This window comes from Schistocerca serialis, chromosome 5 (assembly GCF_023864345.2).
Source record: "Schistocerca serialis cubense isolate TAMUIC-IGC-003099 chromosome 5, iqSchSeri2.2, whole genome shotgun sequence".
In the NCBI taxonomy this organism is placed as follows: domain Eukaryota; kingdom Metazoa; phylum Arthropoda; class Insecta; order Orthoptera; family Acrididae; genus Schistocerca; species Schistocerca serialis.
Genome location: NC_064642.1, coordinates 159,371,899 through 159,389,654, shown reverse-complemented (window position 1 = coordinate 159,389,654; position 17,756 = coordinate 159,371,899).

Genomic DNA, 17,756 nt, shown 5'->3' with positions numbered 1-17,756 from the left:
TTACCGTACCCTCAGGAATATGTGGAAGAGTATTGTTTCTACAGTAAGGTTCTTGCAAAACGGCTATATCAACACTCAGCTCGTCAATTAGCTTTCATGCCGGGTGATCAAAAAGTCCGTATAAATTTTAAAACTGAATAAATCACGGAATAATGTGGGTAGAGAGGTACAAATTGACACACATGCTTGGAATGACATGGGGTTTTATTAGAACCAAAAAAATACAAACGTTCAAAAAATGTCCGACAGATGGCGCTTCATCTGATCAGAATAGCAACAATTAGCATAACAAAGTAAGACAAAGCAAAGATGATTGTCTTTACAGGAAATGCTCAATATGTCCACCATCATTCGTCAGCAATAGCTGTAGTCGAGGAATAATGTAGTGAACAGCACTGTAAAGCATGTCCGGAGTTATGGCGAGGCATTGGCGTCAGATGTTGTCTTTCAGAATCCCTAGAGATGTCGGTCGATCACGATACACTTGCGACTTCAGGTAACCCCAAAGCCAATAATCGCACGGACTGAGGTCTGGGGACCTGGGAGACCAAGCATGACGAAAGTGGCGGCTGAGCACGCGATCATCACCAAACGACGCGCGCTAGACATCTTTCACGCATCTAGCAATATGGGGTGTTTTTTATGGTTCTAATAAAACCCCATGTCATTCCAAGCATGTGTGTCAATTTTTACTTCTCCATCTACATTATTCCGTGGTTTATTAAGTTTTCTTATTTATACCGACTTTATGAACACCCGGTATTTCAGCCACTGCCAGTTTACTTCGAGCAGCATTCATCTGTAGTACCTGTATCTCTTTACATGTTTCGAGTGTAAACAAAACACTTCAGAGAGGGGAGGGCTGAGTTAAGGAAAACGCGTTCACACGCTTTTACAAAATCCACTTATGACTTCTCAATGACGATTGGTTCATGTCTGAAATCTGTTGGCAAATTATTTAGTCTAAAAAGAATTCTGTATAATGCTCCGGATGTAAGATATCTAATAGACTTCCCTTCAGGATGGCTAACTGTAATAATATGTCTAAGAGCAACCTGTAGTTCACTTAACATGACACTCACTTCTAAGGCCGTGCGGTTCTGGGCGCTACGGTCGCAGGTTCGAATCCAACCTCGGGCATGGATGTGTGTGATGTCCTTAGGTTAGTTAGGTTTAATTAGTTCTAAGTTCTAGGCGACTGATGACCTCAGACGTTAAGTCGCATAGTGCTCAGAGCCATTTGAACCATTTTTGAACTCACTTCTAAAGTATAAAGATGTTGGTTTTTTCTTTTTTTTACAGAAGCACCTGGTTTTCACTGCATTTCACTGTTTTGCGATTCTTGTATTCTTCAGTATTATAATGGTCTCCAATCTCCATATCATGCGGAAAAAGAGGAGGCTCTGCAGAGGATGTCGAAAATCCGTGTGTGTCTGCTACTACTGGAGATGTGATGTTGATATCATCACGATGATCACCGTCTTTATTATACTCTTTCGCAGGAGTCCCATGTAGATGCTGCGTTGAACTGGACGTATCATTAGTTGGGAAGCCTCCCGCTTCAGGCTTTGCTGCACCAGGAACATCTCTTCTGTCAGCAGCCTCCACAGTTTGGACTGATGCAGGTGTTCCCCACATGGTTACCCCTTGAACGAAGTTGAAGGGTTTTATCTGGTGTTGTTACGCACTTGATGAGGAACTGCCACTTCCTTTGCAGCTGCTGTCTCCCTTCTGGAGTGTCGTGTTCTCTATGAAATTCACGAATTGAAGATACTACTCTCAATAAACTCTGAAGTAATTCCTACTGGAATGTCGTCAAAACGCGACATTCCTCTCCCTGGCAGTGTAATCTCAAGTTGCAAACGTCAGGCTATGGAACGGCACCAACTCCTGACTACTGTCGAAGGGGACTTTAGCTTCCGTTTCCTGTGCAACGTATCTTCTGTTTCTTGATTTACGTAGGTTTGATGTGGTGTTGACCGCTCTATGTTTGGTTATATTTTAGAAGGACCCATACTCTGTTCTAGATATTTCACGTTCTAAAAGCATTGCAAAAGTTGCACAGTCTTTCCCATGTGTGCCACAGTTCTGTTCCTGTTTTGACAAGGGATGCAGACAAGTTTCCTGTTGATTTTTTGAGCGTGCCTTTTCTGGCGGTCCTTTGCTCAGTAGTGGGAAGACACTCGCTCCTTACACTTACAGATCTTTTTCGTGTGACCTAAGACACAACATTTATAGAATTTTGGCATGCACATGTACTCATTTATTCCTAAAGCATGAAACCGACATTTACATTTTCCATTTGTATCAGAAGCTTAAGAACACAAAGAGTGACTTCCATTACGTGACTCACATATGTTTTGTCGCAGGATCGAAGTCGCACCTGTCCTTCATACTCCTCCTTTTTCATGTGCCAAGATAAGTTAACCTCTTAAATATCTTTGAGAAGTTCATTGTCGTTAAGTTTCTTGGGCACATTGTACGCAATTAGTAGATGCCTCTTCTTTTTCGGTGATTCACATTTAATGCTATGCATCTGATTTGCTTTCTCTATAAGCTTGTTGCAGTCATCGTCATTTTCCGTTTCCCCTGTCCGGACTGATGTGATTCTAATCTTGTCTGTCCTCGAATGTATTGAATCGCTAAGTTTCTTTGGCATCCTTGTTCTCCGTTGACCTAAGAAAGAACGTGTTGGTTTTCTTGTTTGCTGATTTCTATATCTTAGATGCGCCACGTAGCATTGTGTTTTTTGCGAAGCTGCGATAGTGGCATATGAAGGAATAGACAAAGTCGCTTTTTCTCTCAGCCTGGGATTCTCCTGATCTAGAAGTTAAACGTGATCTTCGAGTGCTCCAAAACCTGATTTTTCTTCTTGATTTCTTGACGTAATCTCCCATTCTCCTCTCACAATTCTCTAATCTATCCAAGCAACCTGGATTGAATCATAGGAAACTGACGACGTCGTCGTACAATTCCTCCAGTGATTCTCCAGCCACATTCAATAGCTGGTGAATATCCTGCCATAAGCGTCTGTTGGCAAGTCTGCCGAGGCGCTAGCAGTCCCTTGCTGTGACGTGGCACTATCTTGTGGCTTCAGTTATTGCCACAGAGAAGCACACAGGGCTGCCTGCCTTGGTTGACGCCCCCAGCTGTGGGTGCGGTTGCAGAAAGCAGGGAACGCAGCTGACAGCCGGCAAATCCTGATGCAGCTTGGTGTCTCAGGTGTTGCTGCCGTTGCAGCTATTGTGCTGACGTGCAGAGTGGCTGACGCAGCGATGCTGACGCGACCGGCTGCTGAGGTGGCGTAATGCAAACACATGCTTGACCGTCAGTCACTTCTCCACGTATGCAGCGACCTAACACACATCAAATTTATCATGATGTGTAGTTAACGAAGTCTACGAATCTAATCAATGACGCACTGCACTACTGAACACTTTAAGCTTGCACAGCTTGAAACGCTGACTGTCAATAACAAATTATTCCTGAAGAAAACGACAAAAATCATGGGCCGCTTCACGTGGCAACAGTTGCCACGTTTCCACGTTGCCAGTTGGCTTGGTGGGGGTACAAGTGTAGCATTCTGCAACTCCAGTCATGTCCCCACACCCCCCTCCCCTGTGTTTGTCATTAGTCCGACACCGTTTGTGGAAGGGCCATTTCATTTCTTGACCATGCGCACTATAACATCCAGAACCTTACACTTGTCAGGAGAGAGCTAGGCAGGATGCGGTGGTGAGGAAGTATCTACGCTGAAAAGTGCAAATTGGCAATAACCCACTTGTTAAGCAGAAATATAGGATTACCTCGCAAGGCACATTGACACAGATGGGTTGGCGGAGCGGTAGTCTCGTCAGCACAGGAAGGCCAGAAAGTGGACAACTTTCAGATATCCTGGTGCAGCAAGATCAGGTGGCAGCAGTTGCTTCACCATACAGCAGTATACTCATGTCACTGGTGGCTTCCATCTCTGACTATTGATATCCAAAGTGATCTCGTTGACAGTGAAGATTTACACTCAGGTCCACCTGGAGCACTCGCTGCCACCCAGGGGTCAGGCGTCAGTCCCCATTAAGGGAACCGGAGCCAGCACCAATGTTATCTGCCGCAGGAAAGGGACGAGCAGCAGCAGTGGCTCTCGCTCTCGAAGGCAAATGATCGACAATGTCCTGGTGTCTCAGGTGAAGCCACCAGCAACCCTGCAGAGTGATAGCACTTCATCAGCGTTACCTTAGATATTGACACTGAAGCTGACAGCGGCAAAGTTGTTCCAGCAGGAGTTATGGCTCCAGGGAAAACAGAAGATTGCTTGCCTTGCCAAGAATCGACTCCCATAGCTCAATGGATAGCTGTAACTTAGACAAGGGGTGAAATTATGCATTAGTCAGTCAACAAACGAAACGTTTTTGAAGGAGGGTAAGGTACATATTTGAGCCGTGACTTCCTGCTACGCTCTTGGCAGGACAATTTCTCCGTAGAAGTTACGTCCTGGTTGGCTAGCGCCCTCTATTGAGGACGGCCGTGGCTCGTGAGGTGGGACTCGGTCGGGAGCAGTGACGGAGACTGTCGGCAGTGACAGAGGGAGGACAGTGCATGGAGCATCGCCAGTAGTCAGTCGGCGCTTGGTGTACTACAAGGTTGCGCGGTGTTGACATTCCGGCACCTGGAACTGGAGTGCGGAAGCAGTCACCGGTCAATACAGACTTAAACAGTTTAAGAGTCGTGTCTATCTCGAAGCCTGAGGAGAGGACGGGAGTTTAACCCGGTGTGCATGTTAACAGCGAGCTCCTGGACTAATTTTAAATGGTGAGCCATTTTAGGGTGGAGCTTTTGGATGTGATTGCTCCTCGCTAGTCACTCCTTAAACCACTCGGACGTGGGTCCCGAATATTTCGTATTGCAAGTCCATGTAACTGCGCTTTGCCCTGGTTCCATTGCATTTGTCTTGAATTACAAGTGTGGCCGATATTCGGCGATTCCTTTTCCAATTATTTTTGTTAATATGTTTGTGCCGATGATATCATCGCCACATGACATGCCCGACGGCTTGGAATACCGCGCGCGGAGAGTACAGGATTACTAAGGGCCCCTATGGTACCTTGGTTCCAGACAGGCTGTTTAATTTGTCTAGAAGAAGAAAGAAGAAGCTGAGTGCAGAGGAGTACCTGTTTTTATGGTCGGAAATTTATAAGCGGGTTCGTAAGAGGGGGAAGGGATAAAAGTCACACTTCGAGCCTACCGGGACTGACCTGCCACACAGCACGCGGCGTCATTCGCTGTGCAGCTGTTGACACGTGCGGATGGGTGCCACTGCTTGTTGGTTGGCAATGTTCACTTGTGTTAACGAACCTCTGCAATGTCTATGCGACATGGTTATTGTCGCCGTTGGCGGCTCAGTGTTCCTCTGTACAAGTCTTTGAAAGCAACAAACAATGGCCTTGGGGGTCAATTCAATAAGCAGCAGCCTATTGGTGGTCCAAATGTCTTTCGTGGGTTGAGAATGCAGTTCACATGTGATGTTAGTGCTGTTTTTGGAGGCATTACATGGTTGACCTTGGCTGTTGTATGTGGTAACCATGAATACTGTGGTGGCCTTGAACCTTTCCCTGAAGCAAACATTTTGGCTTGGAAGGCTTAAGAGTATAGCAGAGAGAACAGGATTACTAGCTACGGTGATTGGAACGATTGTCACCCAGGGGTCTGAATAACGGTCGTGTTCTAAGTGGCTCAGCTATGGCGTGTATTTAACTTAGAGAACTCTGCGGTAGGTGGAGTCCGAAAACTTGTCACACTACTCATATGTACTTTATTCAGATGGTTATTTTCGAGTCCCTTCCAGAGACAAATTCTGATAGTTGTTCTTTCTGTAACTGTTTGCATTGAGCGAAGGCAGGCGAATGAGGAACTGCAGTAATTTTGATAGGATGAGCCCATGTGTTATATTCACTTCTGGTTGTAAAGTTTTCCTTGGCCGAGGAACCACATTAAATTAAATTAAACGTTTCATTGTAAAGTTTTTTGACATATTGTTATAAATCAGTTATTTCGTATTGTTCTTAAAAGTTTGGTTTTAAGAGTATCAGTGGTTAGTTACAATAAAATTATGCTTAAAAGTGTTGTATCACGCCTACCTCCCTACCCCCAGCCCTTCCATTTAATGCTCTGTTACAATGTTAAGTTCTCAGTTTTATGAATCTAAATTTACTGTCCGTATAAAACTTCAGCCGCTAATTTAAACTGGAATTGCTAACCTCTTCCTTGTTGGCAACTATAATAGCTAATATTTTGTGCCGTCAAACGGTGCTTTGGTATTTTAAGTTGTCTGTGGATTGAAAGAGCTTCTGTGAAGTTTGGAAGGTAGGAGACGAGGTACTGGCTGAATTACAGCTGTGAGGACGGGTCCTGAGTCGTCCTTTTGTAGCTCACGTTGTAGAGCACTTGCCCGCGAAAGACACTGGTCCCGAGTTCGAGTCTCGGTCCGGCACACAATTTTAATCTTCCAGGAAGTTTTGTGTGTGGATTATCTGGTCATTATCGCCTTGAGAAAGTTGTGGTTTATAAATTTATCAAGCGAAATTTCACGTCATTGAGATTATTTAATGAACTACTGCTTAACAGTAACTGTGGTTGTCACACTATAACGTTTAACATATCTTCCTGCATTTGACGCTATCCAATGCTTGGCTCTTCATTTTAGTATTTTAGTGAACCGTGTATTAATACTAGGTTTGTGTCTTCTAGAAGCCGTTATTCGTGTGCGCAGGTCCTCCTGCCATTTGATGTCAGTTGAGCTCTCGAGCACGGAATTCAGACACGCGGCCGATGTGAACGCCAAACGACGATTATGTGCTGATTGATATGTAGATCGTTCAGGCTATCATAACATCATGTTGCCGAATGTTTCCCATAACAGGTAATTCACGAATTTATGTGATCCTGCTGTTTGAGTATGTTTGAAACCTAACAGCTTTTACAGACTCTTATTTTTCATATTCATGAGGACTGATAATTGACTTAATTTCACAGCTAGAGAGCTAAGATCTGCAGTTATGTTAGTTACATTTGTGTCAGGTAGTTATTTATTAATTTAACGTTGGGGCGATAAGGCTGTTTTTCTTTATAATTTTTTTGAATTTTTCTCATTGCTTTTATACAATTGAATAATCGAGGCAGATCACCACAATTTGCAAATGCTAATTAATCATTGCGTTGTTAGCAGTGCTCTGTTTCAATTAAGTTGGTTAAAATAAATTTTGGTATCCTCAAATGGGGTCAGCATTCCGCTCCAGCAGCCAATATGACCTGCTTACCGGTCCTATACCTTACCAACTTTGACACTTTCCGTGCTCCCTGTGACGATGGGCGTGCCAATGACATCACATGTCCTGGTTCTTCCTCGTTGTCAGATCCCCTAGTTGCTTCAGACCTCTGCACCTTCATCTTTCAGAGACTGTTTTCTGCTTTTTCAGCACCTGAATACTTATTCTTTGATTGTTCCTGGGTCTTCTTTGTGACCCTCTGATTTGCCAATAGTACGACAGAAATCACACTCATGTTAAGCTCTTGTTAATACTCACACTACTGTAGTTATAGGTAAGATTGCTCAGTTGCTCAACTGTCCAGTAGTCTGAATCCCTCATTTTCCAGGTCTTCTTCTGGTGACAGCTATCACGATGACAATACGCTTTGCTTTTAGATTTGGGCGCTCGGTTTATCCCTGCTGCTGCGAGAATGCTATGTTGGCTGCAAGTCGCCCGGCATTTCCCTTTAGCTGGCAGTCTGCTGCTCATTGACAGAAGCAGGAATTAGAGAGGTAGAAAATGAACGAAATTTTAGTGTCCACCGGAGATATTATGCTGAGGCGTAACAGTACAATATCAGTTTACAGTAGTATGGGTTTTCAGTACGGAAAGATGCCCTGAACTGGCATACCCGGCATGGACTTCATTGGAACATTGAACAGTTATCACGAGGTACGAATCGTGAAGGGCTTGTAGGCTTGTAGGTAACCCAAAGAGAATGCAACAAATCTGCACGCTGTATTTTTGGAGGCAACTGAGACCTCTATGTCAACTTAGACAGCATGGAAGACTCCAAACACGATAAATGTTGCCTCTAGGCGTCAACAAAGAACAGCCCTCAACCATCATGGAGCTTGAAGAGGGCAACAGGTATTCAGGAAGGACTTGCGTCAGTAAGGGTCAGGGACCAGTAGTACATACGGATATCGAGCTCCTCTCACTGCAACCGAGTGTGCTGTGTCGGGACAGGACCCTGCAATATACTACAGAAACTTCGTTTCGGGGATGGATTTCTCGTTCAGTGAACAAACAGACCCGATCCATCACGCGAAAGTATTCTCCATCATGACGGAATCAACGGAATGGAACGGCCCAAGGCATCTGCTTGAACATGTCTGGGACCAGTTGCACGATACCACAGAACCCCTCCTGGCAAATTCTATGAAAAATTTTGTCTTGTTAGGTTTTCACCATTTCTATGATGTAAACACTGTTCCCTCACCATAAAATGAAGAGATTTGTATGCGTTTACCGCCGGTCTTCTGAGACAACCATTATTTCTTAACGCTGACGTAAAGTCACCTAAAATTAACCGTATGCAACATAGACACTGACTTTAGGCGGATTGTGGTAGTCTGATTTGAGGGTATTTGACATCAGTTTATGTCTTTTACATAATTTTATGGTGGCAACTCTGATTAAATATATTTAATATTTTGAAATATCTGTGTTATCGTGTGTAGTCATGTTTTCTGTGGAAGTAAAAAATTTTTAACTAAGAATAGAAACACAACCAGCTTTTTCTGTTGTTAATGTATAAATTTACGTCGAAATATCCCCAGAACCTCAAATCGCACACGGACGTAAGACATAAGACTGTCAGGTCATAAACAAAGGTATATCTGTGGAAATGGTGTATTATTAGTCGAGGATTAAACATTGATGATCCAAAGCATTGTGACCACCTGCTTAATAGCTTGTTTTTCGTCTTTGAAACGAAATACATAACTAATCTGCGTATCAGGGATCCGACAGATTGTTGGTAGGTTCGTGTATGTGGCATTAGACGTCTACGTACAGGTCGCGTAAGTAACGGGCTGCTGATTTGCCCACACCTGAAAGCGACTCAAATGGGCTCCATAGGATTTACATCAGGCGAATTTGGTCGCCGAGACATCAACGTGGGTTCACTACAATGCTCCTGAAACCACTGCTGCACAGTTCTGGCTCCGAGGAACGGGCAATTATACTGTTGAAAGATAACATCGCCGTCGGGAAAGACATGAAGCATGAAGGTATGCACGTGGTTTGCAGCTGTTAGCGTGTCTTTGATTTCTACGACAGATCCCAAGCAACTGCAGGAGAATGTCTCCCACAGCATAATACTACTCCCAACAGTCTGAGCTCGTGGCACTCTGCACATTTCTATCTAGTGCTGCAAAATTGTGATTCAACCGAAGAGCCGATATGTTTCCATTGATCGAAAGTCGAATCCTGATGGTCCCATTCCCACTGCGATCGTAACTGACGATGTCATTTGATCAATATGTCAATACGTAGGGGTGGTCTGCTGCGGAGCTCTATGATCAAGAATGTACGATGAATGGTGTGTTCCAAGTTATCTATGCGTGCACCAGTATTGTGTTCATTCGGCAGAATGCCACAAATCACTATATGTCCTACTTTACAGAACAGACAAATCTCTGAACCCCACTTGTGGACGAACAACGATTTAGCGTTTAGTGGCAGTTTCACTGTCCTTCTACCTCCTTCCCTAGGTGGTCACGACAGTAGCACGTGAACATTCGACCATCTTCGCCGTTTTCGAGATACTCTTTCACAGGCTCTGCGTAATAATAATCTGCTCTTAGTCAAAGTCGCTACCTCCGTGGATTTCTCCCTTTGCTGCCCATATCTTCGGTAGGGTGATCTCCCGTCCGTGTCTGCTCCGCTTTCATACGTTTGTTGCCGCGTCACATGCCCGCAACGTCACCCGGCGGCATCCAGCGTCGCGGTGGGCAGTGGTCGTAACGTTGTGACTTATCGGTGTGTATTTGCCAAATAAACGACGGAGCGAGCTGGCAGTCTGGACTAAAATTCGGGAGGCTGTCGTTTCAAATAACTGTCCGGCCGTCTAGTTTAGGTTTCCCGTTATTTCTATAAACCGCCCGAGGAAAATGCTGTGATGGTTCCTTTGAAACGGGCACTGACGATTTCCTTATTCATCCTTTCGTACTCCTATCTCGTGCTCCGTCTCTAACGACTGTGCTGTCGATGCGACTTTAAACTGTAACCTTCATCTTTCCTACTGAGTAAGTGTTTCCTGGAAGTGACAGTGAACAAGAGCTCCCCTTTTGAGGATGTGACATACCATCGACCGAGTGCTCCTTCTACATGGTGCTTCTTTCCGATCCAGACTTTTGTAGTACCTTATACTTGAACTTGCTATCTTCCTCCATCTCTGTACCTATCGTGCTCCTTCTATATGGTGCTTCTTTCCGATCCAGACTTCTGTTTTACCTTATACTTGAGCTTGCTATCTTCCTACATCTCTGTAGCTGTCGCATCCTACCCCCTGTAAGTACTTCCCAGCCACTAAATATTATTTGCACAAATACTATCGCTAAAGAAAAACTAACCAAAAGCACAGAATCAGTGTTTAATCTATATTGTTTCTCATTCTTCCACTACCTGCAAATATCATTCCAGTGCTAGGGACTGATCGTCACACTTGGCAATATCCACAAACTACTTACCAGAAACTGACTGTTACCCTCACTACAGAACCAATCATATAAATACTCATCATTCATTTTTGTTCCACCCTGTATTTTCTATTTTAACTCATAGGCTGAAGAGTGGAGATACAGATGCTCGCAGCAAGCCAACTTGCACGTGGGAACGAAATTATCATCACCGGAAAACGCAGGGTAGCAGTTGTCGTAAGGTTCACGGATTTTGCACCCTTCTTGCAGCTGGAAGCCTGAGATGGCATTAGTGAACTCCTGCGGAGCTATACATCTGTATGTTACGCTATCTAATTCATTCAGATTTGCATGTTTTTCAATTTTAAAGCCGTCAGCAGAAACAAATAAAATTTCTGGAAAGATTATGATTTCCTAAAAGAAGTGGAAAGGATTGCTTTCAAGTTCTACACCGTCTGCCCCACTTGAATATAACCCACAGAACAACAGAAGCCACACGTCAGATGGAAATATGTTTAGTTACGTTTCATACGAAGTCAACACAAAGCTTTGACCCTTCGTACGATGTTGAGTGCTTCATCATTTTGTGGTTGGGTCGTATTGTTAACACCAAGTCTCGTGACCCGCGATAATTTCTCTCAGAAAAGAACCGTCCTCGTTTTGCAGTTCATTAAAGTCACAGAACGCGTACACGCGTCGTTATCTTTGTTCAAGAGTCAAGGTGTAGAGGACCGACTTTACACACATTTTTGTCTTCTTCTAAAGATTCAGGAGAATACCTAAAACACTTGCTTTAGAGATGTTGTTCCACTGCGATCTGTGACACAACAACGTTGATGTACATACCATGGCCACTTTACCTCTGCCTTCTCGCAGCTGACAATACACATCTGTTGTTTACAAAAAAAAAAAAAAAAAAAAAAAAAAATGGTTCAAATGGCTCTGAGCACTATGGGACTCAACATCTGAGGTCATAAGTCCCCTAGAACTAGGAACTACTTAAACCTAACTAACCTAAGGGCATCACACACACCCATGCCCGAGGCAGGATTCGAACCTGCGACCGTAGCAGTCCCGCGATTCCGGACTGCAACGCCAGAACCGCTAGACCACCGCGGCCGGCTGTTGTTTACAGCTGTTAGTACAAAATCTCACCGCAGTTATTGGCTGACACAGCTTATATACAAAGCTCTACCTGAACAGGCCTCGGAAGACCCATCGGTACGGACTACCGCCGTGTCATCTTTAGCCAAAAGCTACACTGGATTCGAATGTGGAGAATCAAGTGGTTAGCACACCACTCTCCTAGCCGTTGTCAGTTTTCGTGACCGGAACCGCTACTTCTCAGTCTAGTAGCTCCTCAATTGGCCTCACGAGGGCTGAGCGCTCCAAGCTTGGCAATGTGGTCAGCGAACACGGACGGTCAACCATCAAAGTTCTAACCAAGCCCGATAGCGCTAAACTCTGACGCTCTGACGGGAACCGGTGGTACCGGTGTGGGAAGATCGTTGGCTGACAAAACTAATACGTCAAAAAGAAATCAGTCTCGTAACATTTTGGACGGACAGCGTGAACACGTAGCATATCGTCAGTATCACTGGAAATCTTACTGATAATTCCCATAACTGCCCACTCTAGGACTCGTGTAAGTTGTTAATCGTCCATTACTGGAAACATATATAAAGGCATGGATATTAACAATGCCGGTGGGAATAGCTGTGAACAATGTGAATACAATAGTATAAAATTCAGAGTACCAACAAATCCAGTCAAATGGTATCGCCCTTGATGCCAGTAGTGCTGTCTATATAAGATATCAAAGATTCATCTTGTAGACTGTGAAACTCGGTATAAACGCAGTGAGCAATGCTCGGTATTAGTGTTTGCGTGTGTCTTTACTGCAGACAAGAAATAGACACCATTAGTGACAATGCGTGTTGTATACGTAAACTACGATTGTGACAATGCCACGTGGCAAACAGTTGTCATGTGAAAAAAAAGCAAAAATTGGTGCATACAAGGAAATTGGCCTCTCTAAACATGAAATCGCCAAGAAGTGGAAGCGTTCAAGTACAAGTTCAGAGAATGATAATTTCGTTACATTTCGACTAAGGCAGACACAGAATGGAAAATATGGGCACAGCAGAAAATTACCTACGGCATCGAAACTGTTACTTTTAATCAGAGCATGTGCCACAAAACCGTTATTCTTCTCAACTTGTTACTGATTTGCAGTTGCCGCGCCGGCCGAAGTGGCCGTGCGGTTAAAGGCGCTGCAGTCAGGAACCGCTAGACCGCTACGGCCGCAGGTTCGAATCCTGCCTCGGGCATGGATGTTTGTGATGTCCTTAGGTTAGTTAGGTTTAACTAGTTCTAAGTTCTAGGGGACTAATGACCTCAGCAGTTGAGTCCCATAGTGCTCAATGCCATTTGAACCATTTTGCAGTTGCCGCCAGGGTGGCCGAGCGGTTATAGGTGCTAAAGTCTGGAACCGCGCTGCCGCTACGGTCGCAGGTTCGAATCCTGCCTCGGGCATGGATGTGTGTTATGTCCTTAGGTTAGTTAGGTTTAAGTAGTTCTAAGTTCTAGGGGACTGATGACCTTAGAAATTAGGTCCCGTCGTGCTCAGAACCATTTTGATTTGCAGTGGCAAGTAACTGCCAGACATGTATTAGAAAAATTTTGTTTCAAGACAGACATGTCGCATTAAAGAAACGACTGCGGATGCCTGCTCTAACATCCAGACTTAAAGAGTCTAGATGAGGGATTCCCAAAGTGGTCGATATCGACCTATTGGGATCGATATGGGTTTCGTAGGGGACGACGTAAACGAAAACTGATTTTGGAGGTCGACGAGGTCTAAAAATCGACCCCTATTAAATTAACACAAGTTCTTATTTAAAACTTTCAAGATCGGTAGGTACTGTATTGTTTATTTTGTGTTACGTGTACTAAGAATAATTAATATTTTTGTAGGAAATAGCATTGTTGTAGTAATGTAAAGTCTCAAGTTCGTACAAGATGAAAAACTCGGCAAGTCTGTGTGGACAAGTTTGCGCAAGATAATGAGTTCGAGCGTACATCTTTCAGGCGCGTTTTGGCTTGCTCTCTATTTGACGCTTACGCGATTTAACACGAACGAATTCATGATCAAGTCCAACCATGTGCCTGATATTTTACTATTTAACGAGCTTGTACTTAGGTTGAAAGTTCATTTGCGTTTTGAAATTCCTACATACTTAAGATTCTTTAAGTACTTAATTTGTAATAATCATTATGAATTAAACTTGATAATTACTGAATTGTATGTCTTTTTATTTTGTTAAATTTTGATGAGAAAATGAAGTCAACTTTACTCACTTAACCAAGTGCAAAGTTTTGTAATTGGTAACTTAGTACCTAGGTATTTTGTATCAATAGGAAAAAACTAAAGATAGGCCCCATTATTCATAATAGTCTGATAACTTAAAGCATTGCTAAATCTCACTCTGTCTTCTTCTATTGACCTAAGTCAGAATGAAAAATAACACTCTGTAGCCGCTGTTTTAAGTTAGCGGACCATTATGAACAAGGGGATTGATCTCAAAAGTAGGTAATTTGGCCATGGGGTCTGAGGTGACAGTTCATTTTGGAAAAGGGGTCACTTGTCCAAAATAGTTTAGGGATGCCTGGTCTAGATTGTAGTTTCCTGATAAACGTATGTCACGGAACTTCAAAATGGGATAAAGTGGTCTTCAGTGATGAGAAGATGTTTAATTTAAATGGGCTGGTTCGCTTTCAAGATTACTGCCATGATCTGGAACAGTGCAGCAGATAGAAACGAGCAGAAATATTGGTGTAGGGAGTGCTGTGAAGGCTTTTGCACTAAACATAAATCGCACATTGCTTGGCTGAATACAAGAATGAACAGCAAGATGAGCACTGAAATACCAGAGATAGAACAGGTTAGAATGTATGGGAACCTAGAGGACTCAAGTCTAATGTTTCAATAAGTTAATGCATCTGTACATGTTTCGGCTACAAACGAAACATGGTTTCAAGATAAAGATATCAATATCTTGCTCAGTCCTGCATGTAGGCCAGATTCAAATCTCATCGAAAACTTGTGTAGAATACTTGCAATGAGTTCTGTTACCAATGGAAGATAGTTCGTGGCCGTATATGAACTGGAAAGAGCTAGTACTGCAAACCGAAACAGAATCAATACCGAAGGGATATCTTGAAGTGATTAGCAATGACGGAGGTCGGACAAAGTGCTAACAACGTAATAACGCTACAGTACAGTCTGAGCCTTTATAGCGTTTCCACCCAGGAAATTTAAACAGCTTATTTGTTACTAGTGCTGTGAAACAAATTGTGTAGTTCCATCGTTAATGTTTATGTCGTATACATACTCATTGCTTTCATAGTAAATTCGATACGTTTAAGCCTCAGACAATGTACTAATACTTTCGTTGGAAGCCTGCCTTCATACTGATTTCCACAACCGTATTTGTAAAAATGTTGTTTCTCAACGTGAAGAATGAAGAACCACATTTCAGGATATATTCTTCATCGACAACTATGGTAACTGGTCGTAAGTGCCGCCTGGCATGCCGCTCTGCTCACAAAGGCAACTGAGCGGAGCTCAGCCCTGTGTTGTGTGGCGTAGCCTGGGAAGGGGACAGCTGCGCGCCCGCAGGTGCCGTGGCAGCCACTGGCGACCGAGCCGTGAGATGAGATTATGGAAACGATGACGTGACGTGACGTCACGGCTCCCTGGTCCGCGCTGACAGCAGCCGCCAAATCTGGGGCCGGCAGCTGACGCGCCGTAATAGGAGACATTACCAGTTTCCAGGCGGCTGGTGAATTATTCACGCCCGCCGCTGGCCAGCTGGGCCGCCGCCAGTTTGTTAAGCCCTGGCCTGTCCCCCGAGGACAGGTCGCAGAGTCGTTAAAGTGCCTCTTCCCCATGGGCTGGAAGGGTTTACGGCCAGATTTGGTCCACTCCAACCGGAAAACAACTGGGTGACCTAACTTCGACTGGGAATTACTCAGCGTTCTTAGTTTCACAAGCATATTAGGTGTGAACAATATGTGTTGCTTTGGATAAAACTGTTTTGAGAACTACACAAATTCAGTATACTAAATAACAACTATCAAGGCAAACGTTAAAAACTGGCGATACTCAACAGGGAAATGAAATTTCTTCTTTTTTTGAGTCTTCTGACGGATTTCATGTGGTCCACCACGACCTTCTACCCTGTGATAACCTCTTCATCTCAGACTAGCACCTGCAACCTACGTCCTCAGTTATTTGTTGGATATATCCCAATCTCTGTCTTTCTCTACATATTGTACCCTGTACAACTCCTTCTAGTATCATGGAAGTCATTCCTTGTCCTACCTACATGCCCATCCTTCTTATCAGGATTTTTCATACATTCTTCAACGCTGACTTTGCGGAGAACAGCATTCCTTCCTTATTCCACCCAATTTTCAGCATTCAGCTGCGGCAGCGTATGTCAAACGCTTCGATCCTCTTCTGTACAGGTTTCCACAGTAAATGTCTCACTGCCACACAACGCTAAGCTCCAAACATACATTCTTAAAACTTTCGCCCTGAAGTTAAGGCGTAGTTTTGATAGTAGTAGACTTTTCTTGGCTACGAGTGCCCTTTTTTTCAGTGCTAATCTGCTTTTCATGTCCTCCTTGCTCCGTCCGTCATGGTCTATTATGCTGCCCACGGAGCAGAATTCCGTTACATCATATACATCGCGTTCACCAATCCCGACGTTAAGTTTCTCGCAGTTCTTATTCCTACCTCATTAAATAATTTTGTATTTCTTCGTTTTATTCTCAGTCCACATTCTGCACTCATTACACTGTTCATTCCATTCAGCGGAACCTGTAACTTCTTCACTTTCACTCAGGATAGCAATGTCTTCTTTGAATCTTATCATTGGTATCCTTTCACCTTGTGTTCTGATCCAACTCTACAACCTTTCCATCATTGCTTCTCCGACGTATAGACTGAACACCAGGGGCGAAAGACTTCACCCATGTTTTACATCTATTTTAATCAGAACATTTCATTGTTCTTCTTCGCTCTTATTGGCGAGTCTTCACATGTGTACACGTGGTTTGTAACCGATGGTCTAGGGGTAGCATATTTGATTAGTAATTAAAACGTCCTCGGTCCCGGGTTCGAAACCTGCCACCGCTGATATTTGGATAAATAATCACCATTGGCAGCCAAACACTTCCGGCTTAAGAAGTCACCCTCATTCTCCCTATGGCCTTGTCAAAGAGGGCCGAGGAGCAGATAGAGTTTCTGGGAACTCTCTTGTCATTGTGACACTGGGGTGAGAAACTGTCCCTAAGGACGGAAGAAGTATATGAAAATGTACAAGTAAGTAGTGGACAACCATGCAGTCTTGGAGAAGTAGTGGTTTCCACCCCACGGAAACGTTCTTGACATAAATATTTCAGCTGATATCGTAAGATTGGTAATGGGCCACAACAGAGCCGACCCATAGTAGTATCAGCGGAAGTCTTGAAGAATATTCGTAGAATTGATGGGTCCCACAGAGCAGGCCCACAATATTCCTTTTAGAGATTATGACAGTAGTGGGCCGCCAAACGTGCAAACCCACTGTAGTCTTTGTAGAGATGGCAAGCAGTCATCCACTGCGACTGTGCAGGTACACAATCACAACTGAAGAGTCTTGAGGATAACATAGCAAGTCCATGAACCACCATTGTGTAGTGAGCATTGAATCATATTACAAGTCCCTGAGCCATCACTTGCGCAAGCACTAATACTTTTTATCTTGCAATGTCAATACAGTCACCAATGCTTTTAACCAGTCCCTTGCCGAATTACCAACACATGTGCAAGCACTAACACACTCATATAATCTCTGAGATTTGATACATATAGTATGACCAACAAACAAATGTGTGCAGTATAATAAATCCCTACTATTAACCTAACTTGGAGAACTGGTGTATATACAATTACAATTTAACAGTATACGAATACAATTAC